Source organism: Callospermophilus lateralis, chromosome X (genome assembly GCF_048772815.1).
Source record: "Callospermophilus lateralis isolate mCalLat2 chromosome X, mCalLat2.hap1, whole genome shotgun sequence".
Classification (NCBI taxonomy): Eukaryota; Metazoa; Chordata; class Mammalia; order Rodentia; family Sciuridae; genus Callospermophilus; species Callospermophilus lateralis.
This window is the reverse complement of record NC_135325.1, coordinates 49,006,152-49,030,160: the sequence shown is the minus strand read 5'-3', so window position 1 is coordinate 49,030,160 and position 24,009 is coordinate 49,006,152. Positions and strand designations below refer to the sequence as shown.

Here is a 24,009-nt window from a genome sequence, read left to right as displayed (position 1 = left end):
TTTCCCACATTTTTTGGTCTTATAGGTGCTTCTTGGTTTCCTTGACCAAAGTAACTGAACATGTAAGAAATGAGACCTCAAATCATAACCCTGTAGGATGATCAGAGTATTTTAAAAATTAGAAGAGTTTAGGTAATCAGTGTGGTGAGTAAGGGACAGTGAATTAGACATTGTCACAAGGTAATAAAAGTTTCAAAACCAGAACATTTTATTTAACAGTGAACAGACAGTTCAAACAGTTGAAACAGTTCTCCAGTTCTTATAAGTTTGTATAATAAGGGTTACTTAGGATTGCTTTTGGGTGCTCATTCTGTCTGAGCAAGATTTTTCAAGCTTCTAAACAAAAGATCTGACTGAAGAGGTCTTACAAGCCTGTTGGCCAGCCCAGGTGTCTTGGTTTCACTTTATGTAGATGAAGCCATTTCCTTTAAAAAGGGTTTGTTGGGCAGCTTCATTAACATTATAAAAGTAGGTGTGGGGAGCAGGGGTTTTTTGCTTTTTCTTATTTAATGAGTAGTGCTCAGGAATGCAGGAAGTGTTCAAGGAAGGCATTTATTTGCTTTTCTCTTTCCACATTCCTGTAGCTGTCCCCCATCCCCCACCTAAAGAGAGAAGTGTTGCTGAGTCAGGCTGATGCCACACTTTAAGTGAGCATTATTACTATTTTAGCTGTATCTAACTAAAAATATGTACATAGTCAAAGCTAGAAAATGTCACTCCCAAATTCCTTTTAATATTGCTTCCTCCACCATTTATCTATTTCCTTTTCCCTTTATGGGTATCAGTGCTGACTTGCCATGTAAACACTGCTTAGATGCTTTGAAAGTATGAACAATAAAGTCCACCTCCTTCACAGCAAATTTTGGTTAAGGAAACCATCAGGGGTCACATTAATTCAGTGAGGCCAGGAGCTAGTAATGCTCCCAAGCCAATTCAGAACAAATGGAGGCTGCCCTTAGACACAGGTTTGACCTTTTCCTTCACTCTTCCTCCTGTCCCACCCTCTGTGAGTGATATAAAAATGGAAAAGGCCAAAACCTAGCCAGGCATGCATTTACAGGATTATTTGTTGTTTTTATTTTTGGTATTTTTCCTCCAATTTTTTTTTCCAATTTTTATTGTTCTTAAAACTTAAGCAAGCCTAGTAAAAATTTAAGCTCTTCTCATCTACTGACAATATTCTGCCATAACAAGCCCTTCCTGAGTATGGAGAACTGCTCCAGGAAAAATCATGTCTCCATCTACATTTTACTCATGTGCTATCTGAGGACTCTTTCTGAAAGAAATCTATTAGGGGATGTACATGCATGAGCATGTTAGGGGTAAGGATTTGAAAACAGACAAATTCATTCAAAAGCAGTTGTGACGTAATTCTGGGTGGTTCCCCAAGGTGTAGATGGCAATGAGACTGGGGTTTGGGAATTAGTTGGCTCTCATCTCCCCTCAGCAGTGATCATAATCATTTTACATGAGGCATGGGCAAGGAAAACGAAGTAGCTTCTATAGTGGAGGGTACCAGCAACTTAAGGAATAAGCTCATTAACCGAACCCAGCTACCTGCTCAACATAGTGGCCAGAATGGTAGAAGAGGTGTTGGGGAGGAATAAAACTACAATGATATTTATTTGGGGACTTAGCCATGCCCTTAACCAGAAAACATGCCAGAAGCAAAGTTTAAGAAATCCTCTGGAAAGGCAAGCATCTTGTTTAATGTCTGGGCCAACCTAAGGACCTTACATCCAATAGGCGCCTATATATACTTGTAGAATGGATAAATAAATGAGGAAAATGAATCAATATTGATTGTCCATTCTCAAAAAGAATTCAGTCTTTCAGTCAAGCTCTTTTTTGTTTTCTGAGATTTAACATAGTGGCTTGACAAAATAGATACTTCTGTTTGATACAAAGAGTTTTCAGTTCCTTTATGGTTTTTTTTTTTTATTGTACCTCCAAATCACATTAAGTGTGTTTTGGAACACATCTATTTCATTTAGTATTTTAACATCATCTTCGGTGATATGGCTGAATGAAAAAACAGAAAGCCCATAATAAAGTGTTATTCCCACTGTACCAAGCATGCCAATGAGAAGTTAATCTACTTAGTTGTTCCTTCTCAGTGTCTTCCATATCACAATTGTTTGATAAGTTTTTTTCAAGTAAAAAAGAACCGTAGTCTCTTATTAAATGTGTTCTTGTGTTTCCACTATATGCTATTGAGATAAAGAGTGCATTTTGGTTTAGGTGTTTAAAAATGTCCTCGTTCTACTGAGCACTTAAAAACAATACTTTATTCAGTTTTAATACATTTTTACTAAATATGGTAAATGTGAAAATCCTTTTTTATTGCTCACGTGTCTTCCTGTTTCTAAGCCAAGCAATGAGCAAATATTTCTAAAAACCATTGTTTTCATTTTTATTCTCCTTTTGAGTCACTTAATTGTAGTAAACATTCTATATTTGTTTAATTAATTCATTAAGTTCAAACTGTGAGCCCTTTTATCAGTCTTCCAGTCTTTAAAGGAGGTCGACAAGTCAGTGTCTTTGGCTCTTTCCCAGAAGTAGGGGAAATGTCTTTATTTTACTTTTTCATGTTACATTGAAGGAATCTTGCCTTTTTTTTCTGTGTTTTCTCAAATCTCCAAGGCAAGTTAATGGGTCTTCTGAACCATACCTCCTTTTTAATTCATTGAACACAATGCCTTTCAGTGATCAGACACTGAAATATTATTTATTTAATAATCAAATCAAAGAAGTGTTGTCTGTCTGGTGCTGTGATCAGTGACCTAATGTCCTTTAGACTAGGTCCATTTCACTTATCTTTTGGACCTAGAGTGGCACATTCTACATAAAAGATGGTTTACTTGTCAGATTAATTAGACAGGTATGCCATTTTCTTTCACTCCTTTACTGTCTCTGAGCCAGGCCAGGGTGGTTCTAATTCATGTACATCATCAGCATTCAATCAATATTTAAGAAACTGGGTGGAAAAATCACATACCTTGCTTTTCAGAAAATGTTTTCCCACCTTTTCCACTGAACCAGGTGGTAAGTGTAGATGGGATTTTACCCCTCTACTTAGCTCAGCATTTAGCATACTGCCTTATACAAATCTATTTTCTCCGTTTTCATCATTATATAAGCTTAGTAGTGAGTGGTTACATGACCCTTTGATCTGAATATCACATTTGTTATTTCATTTTCTCCTGTGAGTACTCTATAATGATAAAATGATTTTGCTATTCTAAGGGATACGGTTGTGAACCTCACAGAAAGTAATCACTGATTACTGATTAAGCCGGCATTTAACTCCTCTCTGTAGAGAGCTGTAGGCTTTATAAATATATAGACAGATCTCTGTTGCAGGTTCATTAATAAAGAAAATGAATTTTTGTACCCCACTTGCTATCTCTGGGAATAAGAGAAATAAGCAATATAATCATTATTAATTCAAAAGATATTGCTTATGCATGTTTGGCAGTTTAAAAATTATAAATTCAGACTATACATAATTTCTTCTGCTACCAAGGACAGAATAAAGATGGTATATCTTTGCATCTCAGTGCCAAGCAAGAACACTGGAACCTAACAGATGATTACCATCCATTCTTGCATTCATCAGGCATTGAATGCCTTACATATGATGTTAAGTGTTAAATAACAGTCCTTGGATTTTGAAAATGTATTAGCATAGTATAATAACTGAATTTTATAAACTTGGCATGGAGCACCAAATTGGAAAATCAATAGCTATACTTATATGGTGCTTTAGAATTCAGAAAATGCCAACATATTTCCTTATTCTCAGCTCTGGGCACAATGAAATATGGTAAATCTTTCTTTAGTGCCCATAACAGTGGATAAGATAGTAGACAATTGATGTTTATTCACTATTTCATTATTTAAACCCTTGGTTGTATAAGTATATTTTTAAGCCAGGGTCTCACTGTGTTGCTCAGGCTGGCCTTGAGTGCCTGGGTTTAAGTGATCCACCTGTTTTAGGCTCCTGAATGCTGGTACTAAAGGAATATGCCACCTGGCCTGGGTTTTATTATTATACCACCCTTCTCATTGTGGGTCAAGCATACACAATGAGAATTTTGTATAGACAATGCTTATTTTATAAATAAGTTGTTTCATTCATATAGAAACCATCTATTGTCTTCTTTTCAGAGTGCTTTATAGTTTAAAGAATGCACTCATATTCATTAGCCTTTCCTCTAACCTGGGAAAATAGACTGGCATTAGTTTAAGATGACCTCAATAGTAAATTAAGTATCATCTCATTTCTCATACTTGAATAGCATAGAGCATTAATGTTCCCCTTATTACATGGGAGAATTAATCATGGATACCATGGACCGAAAACAATAGCTCATATGGAAGAGGCAGTTCATATTCATAAACAGGTAGCCTATTAATATTTGCATAGTGCTTCAGTTTACAGAGGACTTTAATATGCACTTCCTTTATGAAAATTTTAGTTCAGCAAAAATATATTTTGTCCTACTTTGGTATCTTTGATACAGAGAGTTATCCGTTCATTTATAGTTTTTTTATCACACCTCCAAATCACATTAAGTGTGTTTTGGAACACTAAGAGTTCTTGGTACATTTTAGATAAGGACAGTTTCTTGGTACTGGGAATTTAATCCAGGGTCACTTAACCACTGAGCCACATCCCCAGTCCTTTTTATTTATTTATTTGTCCGTCTGTCTGTTTATTTATTTATTTATTTATTTAGGGACAGGGTCTCAGTTGCTAAGGCTGGCTTTGAACTTGTAATCTTCCGGCCTCAGCCTTCTGAGCCACTGGGATCATCACCTGGTTGGTGATGACAATTTATTAATCACTTGTATTTGGAGTATATTTTGTAGATTAAGAGGAGTTTCCGTGTTTTTTCTGTTCTCTGAAGTACTGAATTTTTATTTAGAATCATCAAAGCAGTGGAAACACATTGACCTGATATTCAAATTATTCGTTTATTGAAAACTTATGTATCTACATAGTATTGTATTCTTTTGACAAAGCACTTGTTTATTCATCCCCAGCTTTTCTTTTTATTTTGAGACAGGGTCTCACTAAGTTGCTGAGGCTGGCCTGGAACTTATGATCCACCTGTCTCAGCGTCCTGAAGAGCTGGGATTACAGGTATAAACCACCATTCCTGGCTTCTTTTAATCTTTGTATCTATGGTGCATCTCATGTAGAATGCATACAATAAGTAATGAACATTAATTCATCAACACGGAAACTTAAAGTTCTTATGTGCTTAATAGTTTACAAGGCACATTCTTATTTTTTTCTTCATGTCACCTGGATGTGATAACGCATAAGCCCCTGCATACTTAGTAGCACGGGGATAGGCAAAGAGAAGGAAATTAATATTATTCAGACATATTCTCAGGCATTTGCATCAGAAATTGGTAAACTATGGGCTAGCAGGCCAAATCCACTTGACCTGCAAGCTAAGAATGGTTCTTACCTTTTAGGAATATAGAAGAGGCCCATGAAATCTAAAATATTCACAATTAGACCCCTTACAGAAAAATCATAATGACCCCTGATTTACACAATGCTTTACAACTTAACATTATACTTTGAAATATCAGCTGTGCATGATTGCCAGTCCATTATAAATGCGTACAAGTTCCTTTTTTCTCTTGTGAATTACAGTGCATTTATAATATTATCAATCATTTAAATCAGTTTCTCTCATAAAAGGGAGAGGGGTCAAGGAGAAGATTAAATAGTTCCAAAATCTCTTATCTTTAAGACTAGAGGTATAGGTCAAACCCAGGAGTAGGTTTGACAGAGTCCACCAAATTCTTTGGCCACTACTATGAGTAGGGAGTTCAGCTCTCACTCTGTCTCAGGCCTAATCACCCCTTTGGAAGATATTACTAGAAATTCCAAACCCCAGGAATCCTGCTCACCCAAGGTCAAAGCAGGAAGGTGATGCTGGCTGGTAGTTCTCAGAAGGCTGTCACATCTGGGTGTCCTCTCTAGATAGATAGCCTTGCACTTTCTCTCCCTTTTCTCATCAAACTAAGGCTTCTGAGTTAAGGAGAACTGAAATATAGTGTCTATATGGAAGCTTGCTACTGAATGATGTAACAAAAGGCAGACTACATATTGACTGGAAGTAGATGTGAAGAGAAATGGAGGTTTAAATCTTAATGAATGGGTTCAAAATGGGCTCAAGATTGGCCTATGCATAATACTGTCACTCTAAAGATATGTTCCTTTAAGGCAAATGGCAACATCAAAAAGTACATCTCAAAAGAATCAGGCTTTCATGCAAATAAGAGATCTGGAAGGGGAGTATTGAAAATGTCCCAACAGTGGGCAGAATAGCAATAGAAAAAGATTTGTGGTTTAGGGTCCTCATCTTGGTATTTCCCCAGTGTTGAGGTTTCTGTCCTTCCTGAGTTCCAAATCAGAAACCTGGAACCTCCAGTTTCCAGGTTTTATTCTTGATCTGTTTCTCTTAGGCCTTCCGTCCATGTAGGGAGGCTTGAATCCTTGCGCTTATTTGGGTGTGGGGTCTTCCACCCATGGGTCTTAAATCCTCAAACTAAGACCTTGGTCTTATGTCAGACTTGAGACTTCCGTCTATCTTGAGACATGGGCTTTTTTTCATCTTAGTCCTGAGTCTCAAGTTTCAAACCACCTGTCTTCCACTTTGGGGCTTCTACCTTTTGTCCATCTTAGGTTTTGGGTTTTAACTTCAGTCTGGATTCCAGGACCATATTTTGGTATTGGATCATCTCACAGGGCAGCTTGGCACAAGGAACAGCTCTGCAATGCTGATTTTGATAGCTGACATTCTGAACCTATTGGGAAAGGGTTAGGAAGCCCCTCTGCCACACATAGCAAGCATGCACACATATGCACATAGCCTGTATACACAAAGAGATAGCCAAGAGAGGATTACATGAAGTCAGAGAGAGGGAAACATAGACTCACAAAGAGGCTGAAATACTCAAAAGATGAGTAGAAAAGGAAAAAGTAGAGAGGACACACAAACAAACAGAGAGTAATGCTGAAATAGAAAATCACAAACAAAGAGACACTGAGGTATACACAGGAGCAAAAAGGGAGAAAATAGCACTAGAGAGGTAGAGAGGAAATATAACAAAGAGAAATGTGAGATAAGGAGCAGAATGGATGCCAGAATCAGAAAAAGGTGAATTGTCCAACTTACAAAAAGGAGAGAAGGTAACAAATACCAAGACAAAAAGACAAATACATAGTGCACCAAGACAAAAAGCAAGGTAGGCACAATAAAAAAAGGGCAAAAAAGCACAAAGCATATGACCTCAAAGAGGAAAAAAGGAAGAAAAGAAAGAAAGAAAGAAAGAGAAAGAAAGAAAGAAAGAAAGATAGATCTAAGAGAGCGAAGAGCAATAGCAAGCAAACAAAAACTAGAGAGATCCATCCAAAAACTACTGAGATCCAACAGTGCATAGACCACACTTAGGAACAGAAAGAGAAAGTGAGACGAGGCACACACAGAAGAAATTTGCAAGAGAAACATGGAGCTGATTCAGACACAACTCAAGTTAGAGAAGAAAGAGCAAGAAAGAAATAGACAAGCAAAGAAATACACACTTAGGAGCGAAAGAGATAAACAAAGGCAGACCATCACAGGAGGAGACTAAGAAGGACTAGAGACGAGACACAGCGAAGGACACAAGAGGCACAAAATTAAAAAAAAAAAAAAAAAAAAAAAGGAAAGGTGCCATTAATTATGAAAAGCAATTCTTTGTACCAGTGCTACTTATATTACTACTAACAATAATAAGTCTGTTAGCTTAAGGATTTCTTACATGCCAACTCTGCCTGCCCACAGAGTGCTAGTGGTCACTTATATTGTGTAAAAGGAATCTGTGAAACCATTGGCATTAATTTTTTATTTGCCGTCGGCCCGTCATTGTACTCTAAGTACTTCACATTCATAATTTCTTTAACCCTGGCAAACAGAGAAATCTAATCAAAGACTCTCAATTGCCAGTGGTCATACTCTTAAAGAAGTAGCAGAAAGGACTTAAAGAGAAGGTCACTCTTAACATTCTGCTACAATTAACTATTTGCTAAGATTTCCCTAAGAACCAAAGAAGATGTCACAGATGAGTGAAAATTTTCATAAAGGGCCCTCGGATAGCGCAAAATCCTTTCATTTTATAGCTTCACCTTTCCCCATCCATTTAGAAAACAGACTTCTCATATCCTTCACAATGACAATAGATGCTTCCAAATCCATCTTTTTTTTTTTTTTTCTTTTCCTTTGGTATTAGGGATTGAACCCAGGGACGCTTAATCACTGAGCTACATCCCCTTTTTGTTTTGAGACAAGGTCTCCTTTAGTTGGTGAGACTGGCTTGCAACTTAAGATTCTCCTGCCTCAGCCTCCAGGGCCACTGGGCTTATAGGCGTGGGACACTGCATGTTACCCAGGTTTCTCTTTACACTAAATCTTAACTCAGATTCTCTCCCAAATGGAGATGAGAAAGGGCCAAGCTTTCATCAGAAAGCATTACCTGTCTTTTAGGCTTTCAATATTTAAACCTTTAAGAATGGCAGAACACCTGAACATTGAAGATATACAATAAGGCAAGTAGAGGCTAAATCCCCCTCTGTGATCCAACTGGTAAGTAGTTAACAGTGAATTCAGTTGGTAATATAGGACACTGGTCATCTTCCCATCTCAGATTCGGCGCTGTTTCCATCCAATATTAATTCCCTGCAAACAGCCGTTCATTCTGGGGCAATACTTACAGGATTGCAACCCCAACAGCTTACTGAATTCTGCTATTCTGAAATGCTAGTGTCAGGCATGTTGATCTTCAGGTAGAAAACTTGGCTCCTTTTGATGTGTTCTCATTTCTTAATCCTGATGATGATCCAGCTCTCTGTACTGCTTTTGGGAAGGATAATGGTTTGTCAGATATTATCAATCGAGACCTTAAAAAAAAGAGAGAGAAAGAGACCATGTAAATGTCATAGAAGAAGCATAACTATGCTACAGTTATGGAAGATTCATATTTGTGAACTATAAAAAATGTATTCACAGAGTTTAGAAACTCGTTAAGTTTAAGCTTTTAGGCCCTTTAGGACAAAACTAATACAGAAGAGGAAATGGGAAAACGTCTTGTCCACCATCACTTTATGAGCCACTATCATTAGTCATAGCCTTGTCTCTCTAGTTGAAGACTAGAATCCTGTTTAGAATGAGAATCAGCTAGGAAGGTGTCCCTTCCAATGATTCATAACTAAGATCACAAAAAGATAGAGATAAAAAGAGAATAGGGTCTAAAAATTGAAGGGCCAAATTAGGTGTATTAAAGTATCTTGGCTCAGGACTACCAATACAAAGCAATAGAGCAATATTTCAAAAACTCATGACATTGATCTCTGAGATAAAGGTGAGTCACTCTGGGACTCACACTCTCCCAATAAAAAAGATGAGTATAGGGTACTGGCCCTAAGGATTCTGAGTGTAATAGATCTTCCTAGGCTTTCTAACAAGTTGCTAGTAACTTTCTCTATTTCTAAATCCTTGGGTTTTTCTACTCAATTATAACATTTCAAGGGCTCCTTCCATGAAAACATCTCATTGAATTTATAGAGTACCTACTCTTTATGAATAATGCTAGACAATGCCTTTACCATTAGGATTACTGTACTCAATGGTGACCATCATTTCCCAACCCTTCCCCTTAAACCTTCCCATCCATCTACTGACCTAGAGAGTGAAGGGTCCTGGTTCTGTAGATGCTGCCCAATGTGAGATAACCCTATACCATTTTTGGTCAGGTTTCCAGTTGTACTTATGAGTCTTCTTCTGCCGATCCGCATGCATAGCATACAGAGATACAGTTCTCTTTTATCTTCTCGAACCGCTGATTGTGTGTTACATCCCATGGATATCCCAAGGCATCTTGAAGTCTGTGAATGCCTGGCCCAGTTCCCCTGTAAAGCTTCAAAGGAGATTTTGGGGACCACATGGAACAGAATGATTTGCTTAGGAGATCAATGTTGTTGCGGTGGTAGTTGTTGTCCATGTTCTCCTAAAAGAAAGACCAATTTGAAAATTTAATTGTAGGCCTCTTCCACATTCTGCAGTTCTATCCTAAACTGGTTCATGCAGCATGGTAACTTCTTCACCTCATTACTTTCACCAATCTGACACACTGTTGCCTCCCGGGTTAGTTAGGAAGCTCTTTGTACCAAAGCAGGAAAATGAATACAATTTCTGTGAAAAGCTAACTTCACTGTTTTTGAGAAAAACAAGATCAAACTTAAGATTATTATGCTTTGAGGGATAGCTTACCCATCTTGATATGCGGTGGTTGTCTTTGAGTCTTCACCCTCCTATCTGGACCCAGGAAAGAATCTTAGTAAAATCTCCTGACCCAGGGTTGTTGCCTAGTGGCAGTGAGCTTTTCCCCTGGAGGATCCTCATGCCCCATCTCCACCTGGGGATCGTCAAAGGGAAAAGGTCACTAACACTGCAAAGCAACAAGCCTGTTCTTCTGAGGAACATCTAGAGAAGAAAAAAAAAAGAAATTATTAAAATCAAATAGACTGAGAAAGTCTGTCCTCATTGGTAACTAGCAACTGAATTAAATCATGTCTACCCTTTTCTTTATACAGAGTGAAGGATGAGCACTTCCAGCTGTTTAGAGCTCTTTACCTCCCTGGGTTGATCAGTCTAGCAGCATGAGAATTGTTCTATTTATCCCAACACTGTTCTGCATACTTCCCCTCATTTCCAAGAGCAATCTAGAGCTGAATAATTATCAAATTCACAGACTCTGCTTTATTCTCCAGTGTCTACTAATGAGCAATCCTCTGGAATGTGAGTGGTAAATGCTCTTGTTTGTGTTCTCATTGGAAATATAATGGAGGTCAAGAAATTTAAAAGTTGAAACCAATGGAAGGAGAAGCCAAGGCTTTCTCAACCAAGAGATGAAGCCACTTAGATAAGGCACTATTGTTAAGATTGAGTAACCCACACCTATCAAAGTGCCTGCCTGTCTTCTAGCTTTGCAGTGTTCACCTCTTTTAAGAAACCCCCAACTTCTTAAAAGGAGGGTGTGGCAGTGACAAGGGAATCAAATAGGCCTGCTGGGGAACAGATCTGATACAGATCAAATTGATCCTATTCATAGGCAACTCCTGAGAATTTAACACTGGTTGGCCCAAAGGAAGATGGGAATAATTTAAAAGCCTTTTAATCCCTCATTGGCCAACTAGGAGCTGATGAAAAGTGGCTCCTGTGCCGTTTTTTATACAAAGAGCTGCAGAAAGTGAAAGCCCTTAAAGCCGAAGCAGAAATCTATCAATGATAAATTCCCCTAACTACCTTTTTCTTCAGGTGGCCTGCAAGCTCTCTGCCCAGGTTACCTGGTGCTTGTCCAGACTCTCAAAAGGGAAGGTCTGCTGAATGTGTAGCTTCTTTAAGCTGCTTGCAGTCCTCAAATCTCACATGCTCTCAATGTCCTTGAGAAGAAAGAAAGGGCTCAGTAGGCTACCAAAACTGGTTTTAAATAAAAATTGCAGGGGTGGGGGGACTACGAAGTATAACATGAAGCATTAGACATACCTATCTGTACTTTCTAGTACCCCACTAATGAAGAGTAGGATTAATGGATCCCAGCTGAAATTCATTTATGCGCTATGTACTTATGGTTTCTGGAAGGAAACAAATATTGGTTTCCTCCCATATTCTGACTCTCTCCCTCACTGCAGTACAACTAGTAGGTTATTATTGGCACTATCATGTCTAAAATACCTTGCTATTTTGTTGGGTTGCCAATGTAGTACTGCTTGAGCATCAAAGCCCCCTTGTTTTGTTTTTTACTATAGTAATGACATAGTTCAGGACCATTCCCTTCCCCCTAAGGGGGAATGTGAGGCCAGAGAAAGTGGTTACATTCTGGAACTGGTACAGAACTAAACATTTCACTAGAGTTCAATATTCATTGATGAGAATTTTGAGACTCCTCTGTCATCTTCTATGCTCCACAGAACTTCCATAATGATTTGCTCATTTGTGCCTTCTCTTTGGTTTTGTTATTCATTCCAGTGCTTGGCACAATGAATATCTATTAAAATAAAACAAGGATTATCTCAATATTGAGGATGGCTACATTTTTAGAACATCCCTTCTTACAGTTGCTAGAGATTTTTCTTAGGGGCAGAGATTATTTCAAGCAATGAATTGGAATACAACTCCAAGATTTACCTTTCGATGTTCTCTAGCAGTCATCAGTGTGGCCATATAAAAGGAGTTATTCTTCCTCTTGAGTCACGTACAGAACCAGCTCCAAATTCATTCCTTTGAAACAAATTCCACTGATAGTTAATTTGATTATTTCCAATTAAAAATATTTCATAAGCCTAGACCAGTGTTTCTCAAATTGAGGTGATAAGAACTCTGGGGTTTGTGGCTATATTCGTTTTTGGCGGGGGGGTTGTGGCTCTATTCTCATGGATCCCCAAGTTCTGTAGGAGTTGTATAAAACATGTTTTTAATAATGGTAACCTGAAATATGAAAACATGTTTACATTTTAAAGAACTTCTTAAGTCAGTGTTCCATCAAACACATTCTTTGGGATTTCAGGAAATTTTGCTCCTTTAAGGGCAGGGTGGGGAAGGTTTCCTCATCTAGTACACAAGAACATGGACAAGCATAATCATCCACATAAAAGCCCACAAATAGAGGCATTAGAGATAAACACCCCCACTGTACTGCAAAGGGGTCTAAGAGTAAGATCTTATTCATATGGGATGAGCCACATACTGTTTGTACATTAAAGTCAAAGAGGCAGTTATTACAAATATGTACACCTTGACTGTTCAAATATAGGGATCTTCTGCAGTGGGCACTCCCTGCTGAAAGGGAATGGCAGAAACTTCCAGAGTGGCTTCCTGCTCTAGTCCATGGTATTTCTTTCTGAAGCATGGCTTGAGTCTGAGAAACAATGGCAGAGATCATGTTTCAAAAAAAAAAATCCAGACTATTTTATTATTTACTTATCTGTATGTGTGTGTGTGTGTGTGTGTGTGTGTATGTTATCCCCAGTCAGCCAGTGTTATTAGGATGGGTGGATGGAGCTGACACACCACAAAAAAAAAAAAAAAAGAAAGAAATTAAATTTTATGTGAAAGAATATATTTTCATTGTGTATAAAGATATATATATATATATACATACACACACATACACACAAGGTGACTTGAGAAGTAGAAAAGAGGCTTATTAGACTCTGACTTTTCTATAGGGTAGCATTTAAGAGAAAGAAAATAGAATAGGGAAATGATTATTTTAATAGCTACAAAGCAGTACTTACAGTATTGTAAACAGCCAGAATCTCTTCTTACAGCTGTCCAAAGAGGTGGTAGTGCAAACTGCACTCACATGGGCAGATCTTTTGACATCCTTCTCAGAGTAATAGTATTCTTTATCAGTGACTAGGAGGAATTACTGTTGGGATGACTAGTTATTTGCTTCAAAAGTTTCATATTAATATATTTAGTCACCACTCTGTATACTAGAGGCTGGGATATTGTTTTTACTAGGCAGCCATCTCACTGTTGAAGTTTATGTTCAGAAAAATGATTAGATCTTGGCTTATTTTTCTTGTAATATGGGGAAACAGGGCCCCTCATTTCTAAGATAAGTCATCATTCTAGGGTGCTTTTTCAAACTACTTTAAATTACTAGCAGAATTAAACAGTACATTTTATATAATAATCTAATGAGGTGGCCTTTAATTTTCAAAAGCTCCTCAGCACATGTCCTCTTATTTAATCCTTCTATGGCAATCCTGAGCTGGTGTTCAAGATGAGGAAATTTAAGAATTAGAAGGCTTAGGTAGTTTTCGTAAAAGTGCATGGTGCTAAAGCCCAAAGACTGGCTTTAAAATGGTAGTAAGAAAGATACTGGTCTTAAGAGTTGTATTCTGGTACTCCTTTTTAAATACTAAAATAGCAAGAGTCAAAGTGGTTTGTCCACAGACAAATCTTTGGTTTGGGTACAAAGTATAAGTGGATTCTTGTCTTCAAAATACGTAAGGGCCAGGTAATCAATTCCACCTTGCAATTCCAAATGTCTGTCTTTAAATTTTTTTTTTTTAAGAAAATTAACAGCAACTTTCTGATCATATCTTGGCAATTAGCATTGTACAACTGCCACATAAAAAAGAGAATATGGGTGTTGTTGGGTGTTTTTTTTTGTTGTTGTTTTCTGGTTTGTTTGCTTTGTTTTGCAATGCTGGGGATTGAACCCCAGGGATACTCTACCACTGAGCTATATCCCAGCCCTTTTTATTGTTTTTTTTTTTTTTTTTTTTTTTAATTCTGAAATAGGGTCTCACTAAGTTGTCCAGGCTGGCCTGGGATTTTCAATCTTCCTACCTCAGCCTCTTGCATCGCTGGGATTACAGGCATGTGCCACTACTCCCAGCAAGGAGATTTATTAACCAGGAAATTTGCTCTGGAAGGAAGAATGTAGAGCAATGTTAATCTTCCTTCCTAGGGAGACAATTTTCAATTATTACTATATAATGAAAACCCTATATCAAGGATGGCAATCCAGCTCCCTGAGCCTGATTTGCCTTGAATATTTTACACAGTAAAGAAGTAACAAAGATGGGCAGGAGGGGTTCTTATCCCCAGAATGTGCCCATAATTGGAATTGTGATAATTAACAAATGCTCCAGCCAGGGAAGGTGAAGGCTCATCTACCTAGTTCAGGCCTGATTTTAATAGTTAGTGCTGCACAAATGTATCAAATGGTAGCAATATCTTGGACTGATGGGGAGAAAATTGGGACAATCAGTCCTGTGTTCTTTAAGGACACAGAAGGGGCTATGGATAATTAGCACTACTCAGAAGCAGTGCAAAGGAAGTGGGAGGGCTCTGGGTGTAATGGGCAGGACCAAGGAAATTGCAACTGAAGTGGGTAGGCCAAGGATATCTGGGATTGTTAAGAAAGAGGGCCTTGCCCAGTCAACATTACTCAGTAAAGAAGTGAATGGGGCAGAGGAGGGTAATGGGGAGAAAGGGAGCACAATCTTATCTAATGGCTGGACTGTGAGCATTAGTAGTCCATAAGATGGGTCTAGGGGCATACAGGAGGCGGGGCTTCTATGAAGAGTAAGTCCATGGTTACTTGGGATTTTATGTTTTAAAGTAACCGGAGTGGAAGTATGGGCCATTCACTGTTTGATGTACAAGTACATGGCATACTGTGATGTTTATACTTTATTGTGCTATGGGTCACTGCGGTCAGGGTGCTTTCTTAACAAGGCCAAGGAGGAAATATAACTAGTGATGATTGCCATTGTGTAACAGTCCCCAGATAAGTTTCAGGGAAGGAAAAAAAAAAGAAACATTAATAATTTCCATTGTGCCCATAACAGTCTCAGTAGACATTTTGGGTGGTCAGCAGCCTCTGCAGTAATGCAAAGGGGGTGTAAGAACATAGGATTCTACCCATGTATAATTGCACATATTCACATTGAAAGTCCAAAGGACCTTAGTTGGTCAGCACCACTGATGTATATAATGATGGTGCAGTGGTCTTACCTAATGATCAGTACTTTCTCTATTATTATTATTATTGTTGTTGTTATTGTTATCGTTGCACATTAATTATGCAAGACGTGGTTATGAACAGTATGCCTCAGCAGCAATCAGAAGGTAGTAATAAGAACTTAAGGTCCTTTCTACTACACAGGTCCACAAACAGATATAATTATGTACGTTAATATTTGGAAGAGAAGAGCTCATTCATAATAAATGTCTCCCTGATGCAAAGGGGGTATGAGGAGATGAAATCCTAGTATTAACATACGCTGAGGTCCAAATGAAGTGGGACTGAATAAAAGTATCTCTCTGCTCTAAAGCAAGGAGAGCACAAGGGTTCTACATAAGACATGCATAGATAGAGCATTTTCTTTGTGCATGGGAACTTTCTAAGACAGAGTCAAGTAGTGGGTTCTTGCTTTTGGCTAAAAGTGCCAAGGAAGTATGTGGGATCCCTTTCTAGTGCACAGAACAGTAGCAAATGCAATTATACATATTAAAGGTCCAAAAGAAAAGGACCTTGCTTGATCAGCAGGCCCTTCTGTACTGCAAAGGATAGGTAGATCTTAGTCTACAAAGACAAAAAATAAAATTCAATTACGTTTATTAATGGTCCACTAGGAGGCGCAGTGGAGTATCCCCTGAAAAAGAGCAAAGGGAGTACAATGGTCCTAGATGTAATAGGGTTGTGGACAACTGCATGTATGCACATTAACTGTCCAGGTGTAGAGGTCTTAAGCAGTGGGTATCACTTATTAAAAGGCCGAGAAGTCAGATGTTGAGGTATCTTTCTCTAGTGCCCAAGAACCCACTAAAATGCAATTCTGTGTATTAACAGGCCAAGAAAGGAGACCCAGAGGTCGTAAACTTTGGTATATGCAAATTGATGGTATAATAGTAGGACCTTTGTTAAATATGATGAACCATGCCACAATTATTTATATTAATGCCCAAGGGACATAGTTGTGATAAATCAAAACTAGACACTTTTCACAAAGATTTTAAAGTAATAGACACTCCCTCCTCATAAGCAAAGAGACTGAGGGGAAGACTGTCCAGTAACATGAGGAAGCCAGGAGGAGAAGCCTCAGTGATCAGTACTGCCACTGTACTGCAAGAGGGTCTGAGAGTAGGATCTTATTCAAATGGGATGAGCCAAGTGCAGTTATGCACATTAATGTCAAAGGTGCAGGACTGGTTAGTATAATTGTGCACCTTAATTCTCCACATCTAAGGGTATTATGGAGTGGCCACTCCCTGTTAGCAGGAAAAGGCAGATGGAAGGGAAAGGAGGGATAGGGCAGGGAAGGTAAAGTTGGTTCCCTTGTGTAATTCACAGGAATCTAGACAAGTATAAACACCCACAAAACAGGCCAAGAGTAAAGGCCTTGAAAATCAGCAGCCCTGCTCTATGACAAAAAGTGTCTGAGAGTAGAATATTCTCTACACCTTTATTTATTGTGTGGCGCTGAGGATTGAATCTAGTGCCTCACATGTGCTAGGCAAGCACTGTGCCACTGAGCTACACGCCCAGCCCAACAGAGTAAGAATTGTTGGGAGAAGGCTTGTCTGGGACACAGAAACCCAGGGAAATATCACCCATATAACAGGCCAAGAATAGGGGCCTTAGAGACCACCACCCCTTGCTGTATTGCAAAAGGCATCTGAGAGTATGATCTTATTCAAATGGATAAACCAAGTGTAGTAATATTCATGGTTCAGGTGCATGGTTTGGTTATTACAATTGTACACCTTGACTGTCCAAATACAAGGATTTTATGGAGTGATCTTCACAAGTGGAAGGAAGATAGAAATTGGGGGAAGAAGGCTTGTCTGGGATATAGAAACCCAGAAAATATCATCACTCATATAACAGGCCAAGGCCATATAGGGGCCGTAGAGATCAGCACCCCTTGATTTACTGCAAAAGGGGTCTGAGAGTAGGATCTTATTCAAATGGGATGAACCACATGGAGTTATGCACCTTAATGTTAAAGGTGCATGACTGGTTAGTATAGTTGTGCACCGTGACTGTGCAAATATAAAGATCTTATGGAGTAGTCATTTCTACTGGAAGGGAAAGGAGGAGGGAGAAGGGCAGAGTGGGGAAGGTTTCCTCATCTAGTACACAAGAACATGGACAAGCATAATCATCCACATAAAAGCCCACAAATAGGGGCAATAGAGATAAACACCCCCACTGAACTGCAAAGGGGTCTAAGAGTAAGATCTTATTCATATGGGATGAGCCACATACTGTTTGTACATTAAAGTCAAAGAGGCAGTTATTACAAATATGTACACTTTGACTGTTCAAATATAGGGATCTTCTGCAGTGGGCACTCCCTGCTGAAAGGGAATGGCAGAAACTTCCAGAGTGGCTTCCTGCTCTAGTCCATAGAAACCTGGACAAATCCAGTTATGCATACCAGCAGGCCACAAAATGGAGCCTTAATGGCCAACACCACTGCTGTACTTAAAAGAAATTATAAAAGGGAAGGATCCTAAGGCAATTTTCATTATGTACATTAATAGTTTTTGAAAATGGTCCTCAAGTGAACAGTGCATTATGCAGTAAGCCAAAGAAGGTGTGAAGGGTCACAGAAAGAAAGCTAACTTGAAGGACCATATACATATATCTGTAGTCTCAGGACAAGGGCTTTATGTTGGTCAGCACCCTGATCCAAAAGGCACAGTTTTGGACATCTGGGAACGTGTACAGAACAACGAAGACTGTACACATTAACTGCTAGTTTAAGGGTCTAATGTAGTAGGCACCTCCAGGTGCAATGTAAATAGTATGTGGGGTTTTTACCTGGTGCATATTACTGGAGCAAAATTAAGTATGAACATTTAATAGAGTAAATCTTGGCTACTTAGAAGCCCCCCCCCCCCACAGTGATGCCATGAAGCAAAGAAATGGAATCTTACTCTAACATTGGAGGCATAGAATACTGTTAATTATGCACATTTAAGTAATATAAAAGCCCTCCCTGCTGTTATGCCAAGGAGGTATAATTGAATAGGGCCCTGGTGCAGTTTTGCTCTTTCATATTCTAACAGAAAGACTTCTGGTCCTCACAGCCCCTGCTATATAATAAATCCCAGAAGTCCAGACTTTAGCTTACTGGGACAGACCAGGATCAACTGGAAATAAATTAGCAGTCCCAAGAAAAGGGTCCTTCCATTCCTTCTTTTAAATATAAAGGAAGTGTGGAATTAAAGGATGGGGCCATTAGCATTGGAATTTTGCCTATTCATAGTCCTGGCAAAGGTGAAAAAGTAACAAGTGACTTTGATCAGAAAGACATAATTGTGGTCAGTTGCCATGGTTCACATTATCTATTCTAATGCAAAGGTCTCAAGTTAAGGTAGGTCTTCCACTGCTGAATTCCAGAAATTTGTTCCATGCACAGGAAGAGGGAAAAACCCATTCACATATATTAACTGTACAAAAGAAGGACCTTACTAGCTCCACTCTCTGCCCCAATGCTAATAGGGTGTGAGGAGATGGAATCTTTAGTTTATGGAACCACAATTTTAATTGTGCACTTTGTCAGTCCAAAGTGGCCCCTGCAGTAATTCAGAGGGAGCCTGAGAGGATGGGATCCCAAATTTACAGAAAACTGCAGTTTTGTATAATACTTTCAGAAGGGGCTTTAGGTAATCAGCACCCTCTTGATTTAAGCAGAGATGGTGCAGAGATCTTAATATCAAAGATTTTGTTATAATCAACTAGGATTGTGCACATAAACTGTCCTAGTACAGAGGTCTTGAGTAGTAAGAATCCCCTGCTGAAATAAAGGGAGTAGACAGAGCTAGTGCACAAATGTAGTGATGGACATCATGGATTGAAGAAAAGAGCACTGGAGGTGAACAGCACATGTTACAGTGTATAAGGAGGACACAGTGGTCCTTTCCAATGGACAAGGCTCTGGAAAACTACAGCTGTGTAAATTAACTGCGAAAGAGCTGCACTTTTAATAATCTGCCCTTTCTAGCAGTATCCCAGAAAATTGAATGGGATGGGAATCCACTTTCATTGTGCTAGACCCCAGATAGACTGTTACTCCTCAGCAGTAATGGCACCAAGAGGGGACATCTTAAACAAACATATAGGAGCAGAGGCAATGCAATGTATTTGGTAGTCTGCTCAAGGCACCAGCAATGAAAAGAGTATAGGTGGCTCTTTTAGGTAAGACCAAGAACAATTATGACCATACCCATTAATATTCCAAGGAAAGGTGGTTTGAGAATGAGACTGTGACTACTGGGGCAATCTCAACAATAGTTTCTCCTTCCTTAACATAGGGGACTGAGAAAATGGGGAGTAACTTCAATTATGGGCAACCATTCTCTGATATGAAGATATTGATTAATTAATTAACATTTCCCATCTTTATAGGGTCAGGCACTCTTTGTTATGGGACCTGTGGACAAAGGGGACTGGGTGCATCAAGTTCGTGACAGGGGCAGTCAGCACTGAAAATAAATACTGCTAGGGGTAGAGGGTCTCAGTCTTAACAAAATGAACAATGGCGCGCCCAGCTCAATCCATTAAGATGGCGGTTGCTTTATGGCAGAAACTGGGCTGGGGTTGGGAGATGGAGGTGCTGGGGCAGGGGCAGGGGCAGGGGCTGGGCCTGGGGGGGGCGTGGACGGGGCTGGGGGCTGGGCCTGGGGGGAAGGGGGCTGGGCCTGGGGCTAGGGCGGGGCAGGGCGGGGCAGGGACATGGACAGGGGCTGTGGGGGGTCCAGGCTGTGGGGGGTCCGGGCTGTGGGGGGTCCAGCCCAAAGGGACTAGGGAGATATGGGGGTCGGGCCGGAAGCGAGTTGGGAGATTTGGGGGTTGGGACTTATTCAGGGCCGGAAGTGGGGCGGGGCCTGGGGCTGTATATAGGTTGGGGTTGCAGCGGCCTCCCATCTGTCTGCCCGCCAGCTCACGGGCTCCACAGTTTGCGAGCTCTGTTAAGTGGCAGTGGCAATAGGGTAGGACTAGGTATAGCTGCCAGCAGGGTGGGGACAAGTTGGGTCAGCAGAAAACCATAGAAGATGGAAATGTGGGCATTAATACTCCAATTTTCTGCCAGATAGTTATTAATTAGTGCAGCATCATGAATGGGAAGAATCAAGGCCTGTCCTAGTGTAGACCTTTTTTTAAAACTTTTTATTTCACCTGCTTCTGAGGATTGGAAACAGAGGCCCGGAAACTGAAGGCCCAGGGGAGGACCCTGGAGCCTTGGGAGCAGAGCTTCGAGAGCGCCTGCCCGGAGTAGATCGCCAAGTAGTCTAGCCACGTGCTAGGCATACTGTGCTGGGGAGCGTGCTACTGCCTAGCCCCGGAGAACAAGAGCAAATACTCCTTTTTAACTTTTTAATTTTTTTACTATTCTTTTTTTTAGAAATACAGCAAATTAAAATCTGACTTTGAATCTTTTTAGGAAATTATGATATGACAACCTGCAAACTCTACAATGAAAACTCATTAAAGGTAAGTAATGAAGCCTCTAAATACTCACTTGTTTTAACTTTTTAAGTTTTTTACTATTCCTGTCCAATGCGACAGATTTAAGGGAGGGAGTTTTTTAAGCTATTGTTTAACAAAAACAAATTTTTAAAATGCCAAATAATGTGAGTAAAATGAAATCTACAAATGAAGCCTCTAAATACTCACTTGTTTTAACTTTTTAAGTTTTTTACTATTCCTGTCCAATGCAACAGATTTAAGGGAAGGAGTTTTTAAGCTATTGTTTAAAAAAAAAAAAAAAACAGCAAATTTTTTAAATGCTAAATAATCTGACTAAAATGAAATCTATAAATGAAGTCTTAGTTTATAAGTTATTGTTTTAAAAAAAAGAAAACGGCAAATATTTTAAATGCCAAATAATCTGGCTTTGAATCTCTTTAGGAAATTGTGATATGAGAACCTGCAAACTCTGAAGAACCTATAAGGAAAACTCATTAAAATTAAGTAAAATGAAATTTACAAATGAAGCCTCTAAATACTCACTTCTTTTTTAACTTTTTACTATTCCTGTCCAGTGAAACAGATTTAAGGGAAGTAGTTTTTAAGCTATTGTTTAAAAAAAAAAAAACCAGCAAATATTTTAAATGCCAAATGATCTTGACTTTGAATCTCTTTAGGAAATTATGATACGAGAATCTACAAACTCTGAAGAACCTACAATGAAAACTTATTAAAGCTAAGTCAAATGAAATCTACAAATGAAGCCTCTAAATACTCACTTCTTATTTCAATTGAAACACTAGCAAGCCACACAGACTTCTCACTGAAATCAAAATCTGACCCCAGCATTAGCCATGAGGTAGTGTTCCTATTGAGGAATGCAGGGGTTTCTCTTCCAACACTTGTTGTTCAATGACCATCTAAGATCCATTTTGGTCCTTGACCTTGTCCACACCAGACAAACCTGGCCACAGTGCAGGTTAGACCAGTGGCCAAGGAGTAGATTAGCCTTTGGCCATCACAATAAAACAGGAATTCATCCTGCCCATCCTGATTTCTTTCCAACACTTCAAGGAGCCATGCTGAAATGGAGCCAAAGAGCATAAGTGTAGAGAGATACACATAAGGTAAGTGTCCTTGAAAGGTCCACCAACACAGCCTTTTGCCCAAGTCTAATTCAATCATATGCTTCAATTGGCTGTGTGCAATTAAATTCCGCTTGCATTTCCAATTGGTTAGGTCCTGGAGCAATCCAGCACTGCCAAACCATTTTTCTCTCTGGCTTTTGTCTCTGGCAGCATAAGGAAGCAAAGCACGCCATCTTAATGCAGCAGGACCACCTCTGCAAAAACCACTTTAGATTGTATCAACCAAAACCCTGCCACGTCAACAATGTAACAAATTCCCTGGTAGCAACCAGGTAAGCCCTTGCAGCAAAATCCACCCTGAAATCCACATGACAAAAACAAAACCTGAAGTACTTTTATACTTTTGCAGAGGCTTTATTAGCCATCTTTTTGGAACAGCAAAATGAATCACAGCCATGCTACTTCAGAACAAAGACTCGCCACGTCATGTGGCCTTCCCGCCACTTCAAAAAAGTGGATCCGCCATTTTGTGCAGTTCAAGAAGGCAAAGCCAAGCTACACAATGCAGCACTTTTCAAATCCGCCATTTTGAGCCCTGCCCCTGCTTCCTTGCCCTCCACTTTCACCTACAGAATGGTTGAGCACCAAAATCCTTATACCTCATGCAAAGCACTTGACTGTCGCTCTGCAGGGGGGCAGGGTGGGGCATCCATTCTGCCTCCATATATATTTAGCACAATTGACAAGACCTCTGCCCACACGTGCAGCGAGGCCAACATGGCGCCCACAGCCAGCATGCCCGCATGCCCGCTCAAAGCCGTAAGTTCTGCTCACACACCAACACAACCGGATCATTCAGGTACTGCAGTAACCCACAACATCAGCACATTTTGATCCACAACATCTCAACGGAAGATGAAAACAAAAATGGAAGCAGGTATCCGCGGCCCCGATGAGCCAACCAAAATTAAAAAAAGAAAAAAAAAGGAAAAAAAAAAAAAAAGCAGGTATCCGAGGCCCCGATGGGCAAATCAAAAAAAAAAAAAAAAAAAAAAAATAAGAGCAGGTATCCGAGGCCCCGATGGGCTAATCCACAGCCCCGGATGGGCGGGCTTTCAGAGGAGACAGACCCAGCAGGTATCCGCGGCCCGGATGGGCGAATAAAAAAATATGCATATAAAGAGTAGGTATCCACAGTCCCCAAGGGCACATTTTAAAAAGTCAATAAATAAAAATAAAAGGCAGGTATCCACAGCCCCGTTGGGCAAAAGGGAAAAAAAATATGCCAGGTATCCGGCCCCGATGGGCTAAACATAAGGTGAGTAGAAAACCAAATCAATCCAAGAAAGGTCAACCAAAAAGTCAACCAAAAGTATTCCAAAGAAAAGATGTAACAAAAAAACGGAAATTGCGCGGCAATGACCTAACAATAAGTCGAGAATCTGAAAAACAAGGAGAAGGTGACAACAAAATAACATAACAAAGCCAAGGAATTTTTTAAAAATAATTTATGCAATTCCCGATCTTTGTTTGTTAAATACCCGCAAAATACCCTCATAGTGGGTGGTCTGGAACCTTAAAATGGTCCTTAAACCCGCAAATAAAGAGAAACATACGTGTAGGAAACTCCCGAGAAGACCAAACATGGCTGCAGCACAGGATTACACAGCTAAAAGAATTCAGTGACGTGGAGGGGGAAGGGTGTGTTAGAGGAGTGGCCTAAAATATTCAATGTCTGACTTCTTCCGGAAGCTATGATCAGTTAAAATGAACAAAGAAAATGAAAAATGAAAAACAAATAAAAACAAACAAAACAGTACCATACTACAAAGAACTCAAACCACAAGTAGGGTTC

At 39.5% G+C, this 24,009-nt stretch overlaps 1 protein-coding gene and 1 long non-coding RNA gene across 5 annotated transcripts in view; one reads left to right on the top strand and one right to left on the bottom strand.

The window, feature by feature from the left end:
- The window catches only part of Chic1 (cysteine rich hydrophobic domain 1), a 98,751-nt gene that overhangs the window by 72,895 nt on the left and 1,847 nt on the right, over positions 1–24,009 (top strand). Inside the window, exons 10-12 of one of the 4 annotated variants that reach the window (XM_077107224.1) lie at positions 21,041–21,090; positions 21,744–22,193; positions 22,365–23,105. The gene's annotated coding sequence lies outside the window, so the exon portion shown is untranslated. Of the gene's footprint in view, positions 1–21,040; positions 22,194–22,364; positions 23,106–24,009 lie in introns of those variants that run through there. The other 3 variants (XM_077107225.1, XM_077107223.1, XM_077107222.1) reach the window with 3 other exon arrangements.
- Positions 185–23,836, bottom strand: LOC143639083 (uncharacterized). Its single transcript, XR_013154664.1, has 8 exons — positions 23,771–23,836; positions 13,361–23,596; positions 12,252–12,344; positions 11,411–11,506; positions 10,335–10,547; positions 9,747–10,071; positions 8,780–8,965; positions 185–7,668 (listed from the first exon to the last, which is right to left on the bottom strand). It is a non-coding gene; the product is annotated as an uncharacterized LOC143639083 (long non-coding RNA).